Consider the following 19,535-nt stretch of genomic DNA (forward strand, 5'->3'; position numbering starts at 1 on the left):
ACAGTTGCGGCTTCCCGGCCACTGCAGCTTATGCAACTGTATATTTACCGGGAAACCCTTGCGGCGGACTCTATGCACGAAGGCGCGCTTTCTGGTTCTTTCTTTTCCTTTCCCCCGCACGGCCGGCGCCGCCGCTGCCACGGATGCGTGGAGGTGAGCGCCATCTGATGGTGCTGCAAGGAACCCAGCGGCGAACGTGGCGCGCACCTCCCGCTGTGATTGGTTGAGTGTTTGTTTGGCTGGGGGGGGGGGGGGGGGCGGAGACCAATAAATCGCGGGATCCTAGTCATGTACAACTTCGCTGTAAGACGTTCCTGCGCAACCGTGCGCTTTGGCACTACCGAAGAGTGGTTTCGAGCGAAAATAAGAGACGCTCGTGGGCACGAACGATAATCTGTCGGAAATGAGCACCTGTGACCGCTTAGCAATCCCTGCTGACCTGGAGAGGCGGCGTTGGGCCCTCCAACGCACTATAGAGTCCCTGTGTATGGCGAGCCATATACAGCAACGCTACACCGCTAGTGCTGCAGTGATGGAAAGAGCGTCGATCTGAGCGCCTAGGGAGAAGAGGAGCCGCCTCTGTTGAGGTCCGGACAAAGACGGCGCATCCTCTGTTTCTTGCTTTAAGGGGCCCTGAACCACCCTTCGGGCTCTATGAAAAAACGCATTCCGCGGATAGCTTATACGCTGCTGTAAACATCACCAAATTTTGCAATCGTGCGCGGCCCGTGAAGTTCACAAGCGGAGCGCGAAGTGAACCTTTTCTCAAACACTCTTTTCAAACAGAGGCCCACTCACCAGTTTCGACGCTGCCTGCGTCTTGCATATGTTCATATGCAATATTCTCATAGACGGTTGCTATTGGCCGATAGCTGACATGAATCAAGAAAGGTGTTTGAATAACTGCGCTTATTCCTAATTTTATTGCGTACATTAATTGGCGCAGTTTACTAAACAGACTGAAGTAAGCGAAAATGTGCGTTTCGAATTTTGATAAGACTTAAGCACTTCCGGAAGAAGCCGACTATCTCTGCCACACTGCTTATCGGTGTCGTACCTGTCGGGCCTCGATTAGTTTTAAACACTCAACTATAGCCTCGAACCAGGCGAAACTTAAGCCCAGGCTACACGTACGCCACTCCTGCATCTATGCATATGTATACGTACAAGGGACGCGGGCTAGCGCGCGCTCACACCCGGCCGCTCCTGGCTACCCGTGCTTCGTATTGAGCTATTGATGGTGCTTCGAAATGCGCAATGCGGCAGTAGAGTTACTGTATATGCTCCCAAAGGTAGCATATACAGTAACTCTACTGCCGTGCAGTTGCGCGTTGCTGCGTCTGCGTAAGTACGGCGGCCGCCGCGGGTTGCCGCGACAAGCCCTCTCGGCGACCGTAGGCGGGACATCGCCACCGATGCTGCCGTACTCCTTCGGAACGAAGAATATTGAGGGTGAATGGGACATATTGGGCTTGTAGTATCTATCGCTCGTATAGGTATTTTTGAAAAATTCCTTCAGTAATATATTCCTGAGAGCCATGCACCATACTCGTTCCAAGGCATTCTTGAGGCTTCAAAGAATAGTGGTTCAGGGGCTCTTTAAATAACAGAAATATTTTGTTTTTTAATCGCGTGGGTTCGGGGTTTCAGTGTGCCGAAGCGGCGAGGGCAAAAATGCCCCATGATATCTTATAGTTTTTGACAACGCCATTATTTTGTCCCTCACAACAAACAAAACGAATGAATGAATGAATGAATGAATGAATGAATGAATGAATGAATGAATGAATGAATGAATGAATGAATGAATGAATGAATGAATGAACGTTTACTGAAACAGGCTAGCGCTTCGGCCTAATATTATGGGTAATTTTGCCATCAAGCCTAGGACGCAGTGGACGACGCCTGTCTCCGTTGCGAAGGCCGCAGGCTGAGCAGTACCTCTTTATTTGGTACGTCGGTGTGGTCTACTGTTCATACTTCTGCACTCGATACGGCTCTGTTTCCTGATACCTCGCTTGTTGGTGAAATGCGAAGTGCTGGCGTCTCTTCAAACGCCGCGCATATCCGAATATGTGACATTGACTTCCCCATGCAGACTAAAGTCTCTGGATGTGATTTCGTTCTCAAAGCTTCGGGAACATTGGGCTAGACCTAGCTCCGACTTCGCACGGAATGTGTTGACGAAGAAAGAAAGAAAATAATAAGCCTCATGCGTAGGGGCCTCGAGATTCTCCTCTCGGTGCAGACAGACCTTGACACTGAAAAGTCGGTTGCATCAGCCACAAGTGGTGTCTTGCACAACCGTTGATTGCACAAAGAAATGCGCACAGTGATGAGAATAAGCGCCAGCTGACACAGAGACATCGCATTGTGATACAATAGCACAATGGAAAATTACACTTGCAACGCAACAAGTGCGCCTTTTCTACCACATTTGCGATATTGCGGAAGAGCACCCGCTATATACCGCTCAACACTTTACGCCCACAACCGAACGTCTAACTAAACATATTCCTTGCGGAAACCTTGCCGTATAGCGCCGCTCCTTCGCCGCTCTTTCTTCCCGAAACGTTGTTTGTGAGATTCCTGCTGCTTTCTCAAGGAGCATTACACGCTTAGACGCGCGGTTTTCAATTCTCTCACGGCCGCTTGCTCCAAAATCTGTCGCCCTTCAGCACGCGTGCTGCATTGCTCGGATGCGAGCAAAACGACACAGAGAGAGTGCTTCGCCGCGCGCGCTCGACCTTTAAAGCTCGACTGCAGAAACGACTCACTTGTTGCGAGTACCGAAGAACATGTCATGCACACACTAAGGAGGGCACATATCGCACATGATCGCGTGTGAACACGGTTATCTCTGCGCCACCGAGAAAAAAAAAAAATGCTTCAGAAATTGCGAGAATGCGTAAGCATTCTTTGGCTCGGCTGTGTACTTCGCTTTAGCTTACTTATTTAGCTAGCTTATGCATGTCTACCCATAGCTACCAATCATCTACTATTATAACGATTACGTGCATTAACTTGACCAATTATGCATTTCTTTCGCAGATATATCGTACCAACTGAGCAGAAACGCCGTCACAACCGGCCTTTTTTTTCCATACCACAGCTTTTGTTTTCCTTTTTTTGTTGTTGTTGTTGATGTTTACGAACTTGACGCAGCGACGGCGACGTAACCAGTTTCGACTTTTTTTTTCTATTGCTACCAATCATCTACTATTACACTATTATAACGATTACATAAGTTAACTTCTTCATTTTCCTTTTTCGTTACGACCCTGACGCAGCGACGGCGACGTAACAAGTCACACAAACATCTGCCTGGCACGTTGTGGGCTATGGTTCGAATCTCGATCAGAAGTTTTCTTTTTTCTTTTTTTTTTTAACGCGACCAATCGTCTACTATTACACTACTATAACGATTACATGTCGAGTGTAACGATTACACCCGACCAATTGTGCATTTATGTTGAAGACATAAAACGTCACGGGACGGACAGGCTTTGCTGGGGCATACTCGCCAAAGAATGCTCACGCATTAAAAATAAATAAATAAAGGAACATAAAACGCTACTGCGCGAGCTAGCAGCAACTACCGCGCTCAACACTTTCCGATTGGTCGCAACGTTCGCGCGGCAACCAATGACGTACGGACAGGCCCACGCGCGACAAAAGACAAGGAACGACAAACAAGACCCAGAAACGAGGCGGGCAAAACAAAAGGACAAAAGAGAGCGGCACACTAACACACACACAAAAAAAAAGAAAAAAAGAAAATAAACGGTGACTGACTGCAAGCGTGGCGGATAGAGGAGCGAGTGAGAAAGGGAGGAGAGGGGGGGGGGTCACGTAACGAGGATAAGCGGTTCCCTTGTGTCCCTCCCCCTCTCCCATATTTCTTTTCTTTGTCGCTCCGCTCTTCTTGCCTTCATTTTCCTCCCGGGTGTACACTTCGCCGCCGTCCGGGAAGAACGGCAGGCCGACACGGAGAACAATAGCGTGCTCATTAAACGGGGGCGTCGTATCTCATTAATGAAATTAATTAGGGGCGCCAATTAAGAAAACGAAGGAATATCCTCTTTCGGCGTGCGCTCTCCTTGGACGTCGCTCTCCCGCGGGTATTCTTCTCGTTGCCCCACGCGTACTATTATTATTCCTTTGTTGTTTTTTTTCTCCCCCGCTCGTTCTTTTCGCTATAGGTTCGCTTTACGGGCCTATCCTTTTTCTTTCAGCCGGTCTTCCTTCTCTCGCTGGACGGCTGACAGAAAGAAAGAGACGGGGCGGCCAATGAAAGCGCAGTTTGTATAACCACTCCCGCGGCAGCAGTACGGCCGCAGTACACATTAAACGCCGGCGCGTCTCATACGAAATGCACGAGAACGAGCAGTCGTTCAAAAATCAACCAGAGGTTCGATTTCGATGGCTGGCCAAACGTGAGAATACGATCCCTTCATCTGCTGGCAATTAATTACGCCACGCTGTCAACGCTGCTTCCTTGCATCCAAGCGCCCGCGACATCCCAGTGCGAGCCCATTTAAAACTAACACGCGGGTGGTGGCTTCGAGACGCGAACGAACATTGCAAAAAATACTCGACATCACCAACGACGTATGGGTGAAGCGAGATACGGTAAGGTGAGGTTGGGGCCAGAAACTCGCAAACGTCAGCGGCAAAGCAATCACCCGCAGCTAGCGCGCGCAGCAGGCGAGCTTTTACAAAGGTATAGATCGGTTGAGGTAAGCGTACAGCGCAAACGACATGTTAAAACGCGCAGTCTTAAACAGAGCCAGCCCAAGGTGTGGATCGCACGAAACACATAAGCACACGGCAAGAGATGTGTCACCCCAGACCGACAGACTCACCTTCGGTTTTCGTTTCACATTACAGCGAAACACAGCGAGACAGGAAAACAGAAAGATCAATCAAAACAAGAAGAAGAAGAAAAAAAGTAAACGATATTGAACGCGCTAAATTAGCAAAGCACCATAAAACGTATCACACCTTCAGATCAGACTACTCCAACCCGAGCACTATACGACCTTCATACTGTCAGTATCGCCCAAAATTATTTTCCCAGCAATATAGTTTCGCGCATAGCAGAATCTCAACAGCACAGCCACAGTCAGTTTACTGCGTCTATTTGTGCACGAAAAACAGTATATCACCAACGCGTTCGCTTTATATAGAGTGCAGCGCTATTTCTAATGAATCACTGCACCAATGTGCTTTTCTTTTCCTAGACTTGGTCACGTCAATGATCATGCATTCTAAGCTCTCCCACAGCACCATCGGCAAGAAAAACTGAAGAAAAAGAATAAATATAGCAAGAACGGGAAGCTCAGCAGTCCGCGAGCGACGACAGCGTAATCCGCTACCTAAATAAGTGTCAGATGAATCCAACAATACACGGAAACACTAATTCAGCCAAGACACCTACATTCGCTGAACTATTATTTGACACAGACGTACAACTCACATATTAGATGAGAAAGTGATGGCAAAGCTCCGCTTTTTTTTTTTTTTTTTCCCCATTTTGGCGCTCCAAAGAATGGCGCGATGACATTATCGGGTGATTTGACGAACTTCGTGTCGAATCTTCGAGCACATCCTTTGCGGTAAGATTCCACAAAAACTTGCAAACGTGTAGGCTTTTGCTTACAGCTGAATAAAAGTGATGTTTGCCTCAATACAAAGCTAAGTATTCCCGGGCCCGCCACGGTAGCTCAATGGCCATGGCGTTGCCTGCTGAGCTCGAGGTCGCAGGTTATAAGATCGGCCGCGGCCGCCACATTCCGATGGCGGCAGAATGCAGAAACACTTTTGTAACGTACAGTGGGTGCACGTTAACGAACTCCAGGCGGTCAAAATTAACCATGGCGTGCCTCATAATCAGATCGTGGTTTTGGCTCGCAACACTTCAGAATTAAATTTTTGAATATTCCTGGCCAGACGTACGTTGCCAAAAACTATCGCATCAGGAATAGGCAGCACGCGTATCACGGGGGCGTAATCAGCCGTCTTACGGTTTACATAAAAAGTATATAGGCCGTGCACACGCAAGGTTGAGCCTGTTTCATTTAGAATTCAATGTAGCTTTCGTTTGGCGATAAACGTTCAACTATTTAGTCAAAAGCGGACGCCGTCGAATATCAATGCCGTCACGTACGCGAGGCTGGTATAGGAGAACTTCAAGGTCGCGTCGGTGTTGAGTGTGTTTCCTGCCTTACCAAGGGCTTCCGTTTACGGTTAGAGGAGCCCTTGTTTCACCTGGGAATCATACTATAGTGCCCCTTATATGCAGCGCGAATGGTTACCGACCAAAACACACCACAGCATAGCGGCCATGGCGCGTCACAATTTCGTCGTAAACTCGCGCCTTATAGGGCCAGTTAATCCTTGAACAAGCAGCTAGCGGCACGGGTGCCAGATAATAGAAAACGCGCGCGGGCGAAATGCTGCGTTCGAAAGAGCGCGCGCTCGCCGTCCCGGCCGGCCCAAGTCGGCGGCGCCCGCGAGCCTGTTCCTCACGGCGGCGCAGCGGTGGAGGCCACCATCGCTGCCGCCGGCGCCGCTCCTCGACTCAATCAATTCCGCGCGCACGAATACGCGATCGATGCCTCTGCGGGGCTTTTATTACTCCAATTTACTCCGAGGGTTATTGGGATTACTGGCGTGCTTTTTCCTCTCCTCCTTCGACCGTCCGGCCGCGGGCTTCCATTTTCTTGGTGTTTTTACTCCTTTTTTTTTTTTTTTTCTTCCGCGCCGACGACGACGCCGCAACAAACCGAGCTGCGCCGCCCATCCTTCGCCCTCTCCTCATTTCCCTTTCTTGCCGCGCGCGCGCTGTCGCGCAAGGAACGCGATCAGGCTGCTGCAGCCCCTTTAAGTGTGTGCCATATACGTGTAGGCTGCCTCGCCTCATTGGAATATATATGGACACGCGTGCGCCTCGGCAATCGGGTTTATTTGCCTTCGAGATTTATCGCCGGTAGGGATGTGACATTCGTACACGGCAGCGCGCCTGCCCCACCCCTCCCCCTTTTCCACCTCGGCTCGTATACAATGTGTTTCGGGAGGAAACGCCAGCAACACGCGCGCGCGCGCGGCACTCGACTCGGCCTTTATTGAAAACGCGTGTGTGTGCGCGCGCGCCTGCCGTGCCACTCGGCGCTCGAGAAGGCAACCTCGTTCGCTTCCCTCCCAGCGGATGCCGCTTGGCTCGCAGCGTTTCGCGATTCGACCAGAAACCGACGCGCAACAACGAGCGACCAAATGGACGGCGGATGGACAAAAGGCACTTCGGCGAGAAACTGCAGCGACGCACATAAAGCGATATTTCCTATGGCAGGGCAGCGCGGTGTGTCACTGCTACAGTACAAAAAAGTACAAAGTGGTTCAGGGGGACAGTAAAACAAACCAACACGCACAACAAATGGGGGAGGGGAGCGGGGAAGAGGAAGAAAACCACCCTAAATGAAAGAAAACATCGGCACGCTTAAACAGGTTAAGTAATGAAGACCACCAGTTCTAGACTGGCCCTTGAGCTATAGCATGGCCGCGATATGACCACCTTACACAAGTAAGCTGCGCTGATGACGCAACGCTGCGCTATCAGCGCTGCACTGTGACGCATGTCATTTCGTGCTCGGCAATGAGCGCTGCACCAACCAGCCCGTGGACGCCACGCGCCCTAAAACTATTTCCTACATATTGCACGTAATAATCACAATTAACTTCTGCACAAGAGAACAACGGGGTTTCAGTCTATAAGGCCTTTTTACAGCATCATACCCATAGGCGCCGCCATATATGATCACGTGACAGCGCCTGCCACTGAGCGCCTTCTGATCCGCGTTTGCTCGCTTGATTACGTTACGCCCTAATGCGAAATTTGAGCGTAGCTGCAGACGTGTTTTGATCTCGCGATACATTCGCTGGCGCGGATAATGTCTCGTGCGACACCTCGCAAACGGAGCGAATTGTGGCGTAACTGCCTCGCTAATCTGGCAATCGCGAGAGCCAGCGCATGGGTGACGCGTGTGGGCGATTCATACCAGCCGCCGCCGACATACCTCCCAGACGACGTGGCTACTCTGGCGCCATCTCGTAGCCATCGTCGCCGCACTACGCGTTTCTTCTCCCGCTTTCGCCACAACCTTCACCATTTCCTCTCCGCTTTCCTCCTGTCGTCTTTTATCCCCGCTGCGCTCCGGGTGCGCTCTCATCTTTCGCTGTGCTCGTTCTCTCGGTTATGCCGTCGACGCTCGCCGCGGGAATGGGCGCCCAAGCGCTGCGCTCTAAAATCTTGCAAGTGTTTGAGCGATCGCTCGCCTGCAGTTTTGATTCACGACGAAAAAAGAAAGCTCGCGGTGCGTGCCCGCATATTATTCCACGCTTTATTTCACTGCTATGGAAAGTGAATTTACTCGAGTGAATCAGTCGCGCTTGCATGGGAACGACGTAGCGCTGGCTTACATGCTTAAGTTCAACAATCCGTTGCATTTTATGCCAGGCGCGGTGAAGGCAACGCTGTACTGTTGCTGCAGGTGGTGTTAGCCTGGCAATCATTGCCGACAATTGGCTATCCAGTGCTCGCAGTTGAGCTTTGTATTGCGATAGCAATTATATGGACACTTCTACCGGATTTCTGCCGTCGCCGTCGTCGTCGCCGTCGCCGTGAGGTTCCCTATAGATAAAATCTTCGCCGCGCGCCGTATGCCCGAACGGAAGCGTGCGGGGACGCGCGCTATCACGGAGAGCGAACGCACTCAATCACCCACGCGCAAGCAAGGAAGCGGGAAGCCAGCGCCGGAGGGAGCGCGCGGGGGGGGGGGGGGGGGGGGCGCACTTCTACGCTGCCAACAACCGCGCTCGTCGCTCGTCCGCGCCGTCTCTTATCTCCACACGGCTCTGACCTTTATGCGCCGTGCATTCGCCGCTCAGTTTCCGTTGAAGCGATAGACCGCACGTATACTTCGCCCGCTGCTGCGGCGTATATATGCGCTTGCTGCCAGGGTTTTGACAGTCGTTGTCTGCAGTCATTCAGTGTGATCTATTCATGTTTGTTTGTGCGCGCTCACACCACGCTTGTTCAATCAGTTAGTAATAGTCGGGCCACATTTTCCAACGCACGCTACACATGCAATGCTGCCCGGGTCGGCAGTGCAGCGCTACAGGTGTGTCCCTTCGCACGCGCTGCCCACGGGAAGCGCTTCTCATCAACACCACCGTTTCACACGCGCCTCCTCGTGGTCATCGAGTCTCTCTTCATGTCGGTCTACTTACGCCGCAGCACACCTGCTTACTTAATCAGCTCATGTTTACTACAATTCATATTGCTACCAAAGCCGCTCACCTTACTTCGTATGACATTGCTGTGTTGCTATCGCATTCATTGCTTCGCCCTTAGGGCGAAACTGTGACTTTTTTTTTTGTGCTCAGCTTGCGGAAACGTGAGCGTGACAAACGATCCTATAGGCACGGGAACTCCTTGTGCAGCTGAGGCGAATGGAGCTCGCACATTATCTCATCCCGCAGCTTCAAGTCTCTGACGAGGTTGTTGCAGTTCACGACAGTGCACGTCTTCCCTCCGCTATTCCCCATGTTTAATAAATAGTCCCATAGAACTAAGCGACCCCCGACCTCTCGGCGGCAGTTAACGGGAGAGAGGCCAGCGGAGGCTGATGCCTGCTTCATCCCGATTAAGAAGGCGTCAAATGGCGGCGCGCCTGTGGCGGTCCCTGGTGCGCGGTGCACAGACTGTTCATTGTAAAGCGTATATAGCACACGTGAGCACATTCAACGCGCACGAAGGCTGACCCGAAAATTTTTCAACGTGCAACATATTCGCTAGGACGCGCAAGGTAACAGCTCACCAAGCCGTGCGCTCCAAAGATAGGCAACATGATATACGCCAGAAGGTATTTCGCCAGAGCGAGAGGAAAAGGATCAATATAGTCTGTCAAATGCGAAACAGCGCAAGGCAGGCGAGACGGGACGGGCGTCAATAGTGCGTGACGCAGCACCAATAACGTGCCGCCTTCGCCCCTTGGTGTCTAACACGCAAACTATGTCTATTCACTTTAGCAAGTGCGTGTGGCAAGAAAAACGAGAAGCGAAAAGCAAAAGGTATATAATGCACTTTACCAATTTGCTGGAGTTTTCGACAGGTATGATAACAAGGAAAGATCGATGCGCCTAGTCTTCCAACAGTTCACATTTTATAATGGGTGTGTTCAAATATGGATAGTCACAGCGACTCACCGGCTATATCTATAGTTTTCAGTCACATTACAAAACAGAAGTCATTACAGAAGTCATCACGAGACAGAGTCGAGTATATTTTGTTCGATAGGTAGCGAAATACGCAAAGAAAACTACACATGAAGATGATTGCTATAAGGTAAATTTTTAAAATCGTTCAGAAAAATTGACATCTGTTTTCCGTTCAAACATCAAATTTCTTTCTCTTTTTTACCCGAGTTTTCATTCTGTGTTATAGACCGAATGTTTTTTTTTTTTTTTGCCATTTGCATATTTAAGGGCGGTATAAAACATCTTGAAGGTATATAATTTTGTTATTCTATTTCCAGAAACTTTCAAGGCAGATGCGTCCGTGTAATTAAAAAAAATGCCGCGTTCTCCACTTTGTCTTACGTAAGATTCTTTCATGCTGAAACAAAAACGTGTACTGGAAAAGCAAGCACGACTCCAATGTAGAGTACATTTGGATGAGTAATATAAAAATTTCTCGGAGAGCTTCCCTGCACAGCCGCTGCCGCAAAAGATGCTGGTAGTGGCAGTATTTACCGAACTGATTTGCCCGCAATGATTCGGGGCTCGCAGTCTTAAGACTCTGATGTTTTGTACCTGTGACAAACGGGCCTATAATCATTTCCACGCAGGCGCAAGTGACAATTACACAAGACTGGATAAGTAGATGTAACAACAGGGGCAGGCTTGAGCACGCGATCTCTCCCTCTACACTTTAAGCAATCCAACAGCAAAATTCACAATAGAGCTATAGGCCCCCTGCATCAACAAGATGGCGCTGTAGCTCTTCCATTTATCACACCAGTGTCGCCAACACCAGCCGCTAGGGTGGCGATGAAAAAAGAAACGTTTCCAAAACAAAGCGACGCATATGTGCATCTTCACTCGATTCGCGATTCACTTCAAGCTCAGGTTTTTCCTTCAGGTTGTTCGTTGCGCCATGTTCAAGCGCGACCATGCGTTATCATCGAAACACGGTTAAGGTACTATATAACATAAGCGCGCGTCTCGGGCACTCTTACCGATCGAAAGTATCAACCCAAATCTGAATCGCGTCCCTCCAATTTTGCTTTCTACGCTCGCTAGGCTGTGCGTTGCGGCGCTGCGGCCGCGCAATCGTGGAAAGCGTCAGCGCAGGTTGGCTATAGTCTCGGCCGTACAACTCGAAGCTGCCTCGTGCTTGAGCTAGCACAGCTCATTCCTATCGCGACTCTCCTCAAAATATACTAGATGTCATAAAAATTAAAATTAAAATATGGGGTTTTACGTGTCAAAACCAGTTCTGATTATGAAGCACGCCGTAGTGGGGGACTCCGGAAACTTGGACCACCTGGGGTTCTTTAACGTGCACCTAAATCTAAGTACACAGGTGTTTTCGTATTTCGCCCCCATCAAAATGCGGTCGCCGTGGCCGGGATTCGATCCCGCGACCTCGTGCTCAGCAGCCCAACACCATAGCCACTGAGCAACCGCGGCGGGCTATACTAGATGTCATAGCCTGCTTGAAAGTAACACATGATGGTCCCGTTTAGGTGGAAAGAGCTATACACAAATTCGTGACGCAGGAGCAAGAGTATAACGCAAGTGCGACTTACGCGGTAAATGGATAACACAAAGTTACTCAGCGAATGGTCAACACAACCACAAAGCTTATGAAACAAACGCGCGGGCATAAATATTGATTTTATTTTTCGTGTTCTGAACGAGCTCGAGTTTCGAAGCGCGAATCGACTGACTGAATTGTGCTTTATTTGTGTTCGCCATATCTTGCAATTCTTTAAGTTGCTTAGTACAGTTGTTCTAGGGCAGGACAATCAATTTCTGATCGAATTGCATTTCAACGGCTTCCAGACGCTCATCTTTAAAAAGTTTCAGATCCCGCGAGAGGCCGGCGTCATGGTCCGTTCGGAGATACTTTGGCCCGAATATTGAACGTCAAAGTTAGCGAAGCGTTCTTCCGCAAGCAGACGGTTCACCGAAGACCCCTTATCGATCCCTAATACGTGGCGTCGACATCGCACCCCCTTGGCGACGGCTCCCTCAGAGTGAAGTTTTAAAATTAAATTCTGAGGTTTTACGAGATGAAACCACATATGTGTGATTATGAGGCACTGCCGTAGTGGGGCACTCCGCATTAATTTTGACCTGGGGTTCTTTAACGCGCGCCTAAATCTCTAGTACAAGTACACGAGCGTTTCTGCACTTCGACCCCGTGAAAATGCGGCAGTTGCCTCGAGCGCGGCCATCGAGCTCGAGCCCAGACGCGCAAAGCTCTAGCCGTAATCTATCGCGGCGAGTCTGCCTCGGAGTGTAGAAACCTACGGGACTCGGCATCGAAAGGAAAAAAAAAAAAAAAAAAAAAAACCGTAGGACCAGCTTTGCGTTACGCCATGCATGGCTGCTTGCTCGCGGTACTAAAATATGGTCTGGAAGTGATAAGCAAGCATTATATTTTCATTAAGCGCTGTCCAGCTTCATAACAATGCGACAAATTTCTGAGTGAGTAGCAGGTTTTGCATAGCCACCGAGATTGCGGTGTTGCGCAGTTGCAACAAGGCGGCGCCCCATGATTTGGAACGCCGTGTTTTTGGCGCACTGCATGGTGCATGCTTCGTCGCCGTTCCTCCTCAGATAAGCAAAACGCGCTGCGCACGAGCTTAATATATTCACGGGAAAAGCTGAGTTCGTTCTGCTGAAATTATTTAAGGGCGTCAAAGGCGAGGCATGTCCACAGCCAGCTACACAACGACCGGTGCAATCAGCTTAACAAATCATCCATAGATTATTTACGATGACGATTACTAATGACATCTCCTTTAAAATCGAGGTGGCGACACATAGTCGCCTAGCCTTCTTGAGCTATTTTACGTACTACCCAATAATAATAATAATAATAATAATAATAATAATAATAATAATAATAATAATAATAATAATAATAATACTTTTATTGCCAATAAAAAGATCAATACATTCATACAGGCCTGCCAAAGCCTTCGAAGGCTTTGGCAGGCCTGTATATAGCTGTGTGTATGTATAATGTAGCGCTTTATCTAGTACACTTACCTATGCCTGCGACGATACCGCCATCGATCCCTTCCCCGCTTTTTCGGGTAAGGGATGGAGGCGGGATCTCCTCTTCCCCGCTATTGCGGGGAAGAGCGCCGCCGGTGGTCGGTGTAGTTGCACAATAGTGCGGGAACCTGAGTGTTGCGCTGTGAACTCGGGCGCAAAAGGGAGTAGCCTCTCGCTCTTTGGCTTGGGGACAGCTAGCTGCGCGGACGTTTCGCGCACTCGCCGGCCAATCGCGGGACCTAACCCCCCCCCCCCCCCCCCCCCCCCCCCAGCGACGGCTACCTTAAAGTAACGGAAAGCAATCTCGAAGGCGATGCTTTTGTATACTGCAAGCGCCGGAAGCGACGTCATGGCCGCCACGTTAAGAACACCACGTACACTCTATATCTAAACTATATAGACAGCGGCCGCCGCAAACAAAGGCGACGTCACAGTCAAACATTTTTTTTTTCCGCACGCTAAGTATTTTTCGTTTGATTCTGAGACTTAATTGACTCATTCTGACAGCCAATAATATATTTATCAATCGCGGCTCGGTGTCGCTCGACCACTTTAGAATATAGCAACGTCGGTTCAATTTGGGAAGCAGCCGCACCCTCGAGACGGACCCGCGTGCGAAACACGCCACTAAATCAGAGCATCGACGAAAGAAGAGCATCGCCTGACCCGGTCTGGCATGCGCCCAGACGCACACTTCAGCCGTACTGAAGTGCTCGTCGCTGTCGTCGCCCTCATCTCGCTAGACGCAAACTCGGGAAAGAATTATTACAGCCGCTCACGCAACGTGGCGACAAGCGCAAATGGAGCTCGCCTGTCTCTTGCACCTACAAGCTGCCGCAATTCATTCGCGGTTCTTGCCGAAAGCCCTATCGCGTATTGTTTCTACCAAAGGTCTCGAAGCCATAGCGGCCGTGACAGGAGCTGTCGCCGGGCGACGTAATGGTGGCCCATCCGCTGTACAAAAACCGGTGCTAGAGAACTTGTAGAAAATTGAGAGCCACTGTGCTCGTCACTCTCTTGGAGCTTAGGCGCGTCAGTAGTGGAAAAGGTGCACCGGCGTGGGTCTCGACGACAGGTTTTGTCAGTATAGCGCCGAGGCTTCGAAACTTTTTTTTTGTTTTTTTTTTTTTTTTTGGCAAAGGTCGTACGTAAAATCTAGGAGCATTCAGAGCTCGTCGCTCCAGGACCGCGCAAAAGCGCCAGTTTTTTGTTTTTTTTTTCCGGGTCGTCAACAGCAACCTTTAGGTGAATGCTGCTTTTGTCCTGGGTAAAGTTGGTTGAATAAAAAAAAGACGCTGCTGATAAAAAGAGTGCCCTGCGTGCAATGTACGAGAGGAGACTTGGCACACTTAATGTGATATTGCAGCCTCTTGACACTCCAAAGGACCATCTTAACACTGCACTGAATGTGCCTCAGGGATCGCAGCTTGAGCTACAAGACGTCCTTGGACTATGGACTTGCACCTCCTGCGCGTCCAGCGCTGCTGAGGCGCGTCTGACTTTTCCGCGAGACATTGGTCTGAACGCGATACATTTTAATTTTGTATACTGTGTCTCGAGTGCATTATGCGCGTGTCAAGTGTCCGATGTCCTGTGTGTATCAGTTATCATCGAATTCACCTGGAGTATAGCATGCTGGACGCGCCGCAGGGCAAGCCTCTCCAATTTTCATTAACGAGTTTCTCTATTTGCACTTGCATGTGCTAAAATTTTGAACGCGATCCAAACGCTAATACAAGTCCGAAACCTGAATCCTAGGGGACGTGAAAAGGAAAGTCCCACATGAGCCGGTTAGAAAATTTTTACACCTCCGGCTGTATTTTTTTTTTTTTACACATTATATATAACTTTATCCAGCGCGAGGTCCGTCGCTGCCTTCTTCATTCTAATAGCGAGTCATCGGGTCCTCACTGTTTAATATTACAAAGCGTGATTTAAAGGTCCTGAGATTTCGGTGTTTTATTTTATTTTTTTTTATTTATTTATTTATTTTTTTTTTTTTTTTTTTTTTTTACTGTTGTTGTTGTCTGCGTGTAGTATATCAGAGTTCCCCTGGGCCGACACACCGGTGGTGAAAGAAAACAAAATAGTACCGCCCGAACTCTATCTATATATATACTTCCTACTTCTTCTACAGACGAATATTCTGCAGACGCTTCGCCTCTGTAAACAGCTCTGCACATGCAGCTATTTTATTTTCTACATAATTTTTTTTTCACCTTCGCACTCACGCACTTGCACCAAAACCGATGGCTTTCATTTCGAGCTTTAAACTTTAGCCAGCCAACAAAAACGAATGAAAATAAGATCCCAGGAAAAAGAGTCCCAATACGAGAAGAAAGAAAAACGCCAAGTTTGAACAAGCAAATAAAAGGAAAGGTAGCAAAATAAAACGTCATTTATTTGTAGTTTCGATTTCGGGGACGTCGGTGCAGCTGCTCCCAGCACAGCGTCAGGCGAAGCCGCGAGCGCGCTGTACTACTTGTATAAACAGGCACTTGACGACCGTCCTTGGTCGCACTCTGCGCAGGCGCGTACACAGATCACGGTGCACATACGTACGCACATACCCTTCGGTGCACGCACAGACGCAGCAGCGCGTACGGTGTTAGAGGCAACAGGAAAACAGTTCCTTTCCTCTTCCGTTCCCTCTTCTCCATCCTGCCTCTTTCGAAAGATTTGCTTCTGTTTAGGCGTTCTAATTGTAGTGAACACACACACACACACACACACACACACACACACACACACACACACACACACACACACACACACACACACACACACAGGCGCCGCCTCATCGACCGGCCCACAGAGCGTCGACGTCGTCAGCGAAACCCAATAACGCAGGCGCACCAATCAATTAGGCTAATTGTGTTCCAAGAAAACAAGAAACGCACCAGCCCAACTGCGGACGCGATGTGCACGCGAACAGCAACAACAACAAAAAACAAAAAAAAAGAAGGGGGAGGGAGGGGGGGGGGGGCATCATCAGCCACAGGACTGGGAACGAAAACAGTGCCAGGCAAAACGAGGTTATGTGAGAGACAGAAAGGGAGATGTGGAGAGGAGGAGCATGACGCAAGAAACAACGACAGGGGAGGCACGGCCGCATAAGGCGCCAGCAGGGCGAGAGAGGGCGCCACCACCGACAAAGATGGCGCGCGAAAATGTATGAGGGACGTTACTTGGGCGTAATTGGAGTTAATTTGCCTAATGGATTGAAGGCCCGCGGTGGGACGCATTTGGCGTCGCATGCCCACTTGTATAACATTCGTTTTCGAGATGAAAAACAACCCTTTCGTCCTAATGAACCGCCGTCTCGCTTCGCATACATACGTCTATCGCGAGCGCGCTACAACAAATTCTTCCAGCCCCCGACCATGTTCATTTCTTTCTTTATTCCTTTTTCCTTCATTCTTTCTTTCACGCGCTTCCACGCGGTTCTGGGAGAGAGTACGACTATACGTAGCGCTATAATATATACCGATAAATGTGAACCGCTGCCCGACACGGGTTTGCTCAGACGCACAAAGAAAAAAAATTATAATAAAAAGCAGGAGTTGTTTGAGAAGAATTAGTACAATGATTCCGGCAAGTGCGTGTTCTCGTTAAAGGCAAAACACAGCTAAGGGAGAGAGACACAGAGAGAGAGAGATGGACCGGAGAACGGCGCGCAATTTTCCGCAGAACTAGTTTGCTGACATTGTGAGTCCGGTTGAAGGGCGCTATAGTGCGGATGAGATCATTTCGCGAACTCGCGACTCGATCTCCCTTTTCGCAACGGCGGCCATGGCAAACTAGAGGCCCTCACACGAAGCTATATACGAGCTTCTAAAAACGCAGGAAGGTAATGGACACAAGGACACTCGAGGCGTACGCGGCATATAAAACAGTTCACACCTGAGCGCGCATCACACGCGCGGAAATTCGGAACATTATCCTTCCGGTGCCCCGCGACGACGCGGGAACAGTGACGCAATAAGCCGCAGTGTAGGTGGAACTGGCCATAAACACCGAAAATTATATATATATATATATATATATATGAGAGCAGTGTTGGGATCGAATCAGCGAAACCATATAGGTTCGACTTATCGTAGAGCCTCCACCTGCGAGCGCAAATCAACTTGTCCCCTGCATGGAAAGCGGCTCCTTGGCGTGAAACTCTTTGTTTATATACCTATATTTCCGCTAGAATATGTCACTATATGCGCTGAAAGGTGAGGCTTCGGAGAAACAAAATTTTGTGCACGCAAGAGGCATGTCGTTCAAAGGAAATGATGCCACAGCCCTTAAACTGTATGTATATACATATATAATATATATATATATATATATATATACTTCATTCTAATTGATCAGTTGCCTTGTTCGCCAATAATCCTTTCTCGGAAAAAAATATTGCGATTTGAGCGGACACCCGCAGTTATAAAGCATACACTTGACCGAAAACTGCGGCCGCAATAGAACGTTATAACACTGCCTGCTTGATGTGCGACTAAGCACCTTGAATTGCCTTTCTCGAATATGTTTCCGTTTTTTTTTTTTTTTTTTGGCATCCGTGATCCGACATGCGCAGGAAAATTTAGCGCCGGCTACAAGTTCGCGGCCACAAGAAGCACTGGTTGTCTATGTCAATATTTCATGTCCTCCTACGTCATTAAACATTTATGAAGACTTTATGGCTGTTCCTCACGTGTTCCACTCACTGCATTTACTATGGACCCAAAAAAGTTTACGGACCAAGGGACCTGAGAATAAGCTGAATATCTCCGCAGCCTCAAAACGCAGCCTGGTATTCCCATTTCCAGCCTCTACTGGTATATGCGAACAACATTGTTACGTACAGTTCTACTGGCTACTCTTAAAGGCTGCTCGGATGCTTAGCGTTTTCTGAGATCCCGTGGTCCGTAACCGTTTTTGGTCGATAGTAAAATAAATCTAAAAAAATAAAAGACGTTAAAATAAATCTAAGGCTTTTACTCTTTTTCTTTAATGGACCACGCAGTGCACCCCAACGTTACCTTCGGGGGCGCCAATTTGTCTTCCGTGCTGTACAGAAGCAAGTGAAGTGGTTCAGTTTTGCTCTTACGGGTCACATCTGTTTCAGCAATTAAGCACAAGCGGTCTCCACGCTCGGCACAAGCTGTACAGCCAAGATGGGTAGTTCCTCCAGACCTGTACCGCTAACCGAAAACGCTCAGACACGTTGATATGACGTCGCCACGAAGCATCGGAGCTGCATCCCTAAGTTACTCTTGTTATACAGACGCACGAATGATCACACGTGTAAGACAACTTGGGTTTAAAATGGCACAGCATCCTAACACTCTGTTGAGCCTAAACAATGATCCCCTCATAAACATCAATCCCGTTAGGATAATCGCAAACGCGAGACGAACAAGACGCTTCAATGCCGATGACCAAATCTAATGTCTGCGCATGCGCTTGCACTCGCGCATTTCAGGTGCACTCCTGTCATCTTATCGGTAAAACGAAGGGGGAAAAAAAATCAGCGTGCTGACCAAGATGAGAGCAGGTCGTTTGGCTGTCCAAGGTTTGCAACAATTACAACATTGCATCTATACCTCGGAGACCGTGCGTCGAATACGTCATCTCGCAGAGACCACGCTAACGACGAACGCCCTCCGAGGCCTCGTTCGCGGAAAGCTGGCCACCACTCGAGGAAGATGGCCCCACCGCACAACGATTCTGGCACGTCCTCGACGCAGCCTTTCTTTTCTGTCTTTTTGACGATATACGCCGTATGTTTGCTACATTGACGGATAACCTCCTTCGTCTTTTAGCAAGTAAAAATGGCGCACAGCGTTCTGTTAGCATCAGCTTTTGAGTTGCACTTCATGGGCGAGCAGTTGGAGTAAATGACAGCAGAGACATTCTACACCTCGATAAGATTGCAAAACTCCTTTGAAGGTGCTAGGAATTGCCTCACGAGCGTCAGGAAGCCGGGCTGGTTGCAGATGAGTGAGTCCCAGGAGGAAACAGGATGTCTTACCCTGAAAAGAGACAGAGAGAAAAAAAAGAAAAAGAAAGGAATTATGAATCAGTGGATGACACATGGCCAGATAATATTCCCCCTCTCCCAGTGAACACATCAGTGAAACATATCTTGAAAGAGATGTTCACTCCAAATAAACAAACAAACAAACAACGAACAACGC

The 19,535-nt window shown here is 48.9% G+C and overlaps 1 protein-coding gene across 1 annotated transcript in view; it reads right to left on the reverse strand.

The window, feature by feature from the left end:
* The window catches only part of LOC119436766 (LIM domain only protein 3), a 177,633-nt gene that overhangs the window by 65,064 nt on the left and 93,034 nt on the right, over nt 1-19,535 (reverse strand). The window contains exon 2 of the mRNA XM_037703758.2: nt 19,307-19,370. The gene's annotated coding sequence lies outside the window, so the exon portion shown is untranslated. The remainder of the gene's footprint in view (nt 1-19,306; nt 19,371-19,535) is intronic.

This window comes from Dermacentor silvarum, chromosome 1, assembly GCF_013339745.2.
Source record: "Dermacentor silvarum isolate Dsil-2018 chromosome 1, BIME_Dsil_1.4, whole genome shotgun sequence".
Lineage (NCBI taxonomy): Eukaryota > Metazoa > Arthropoda > Arachnida > Ixodida > Ixodidae > Dermacentor > Dermacentor silvarum.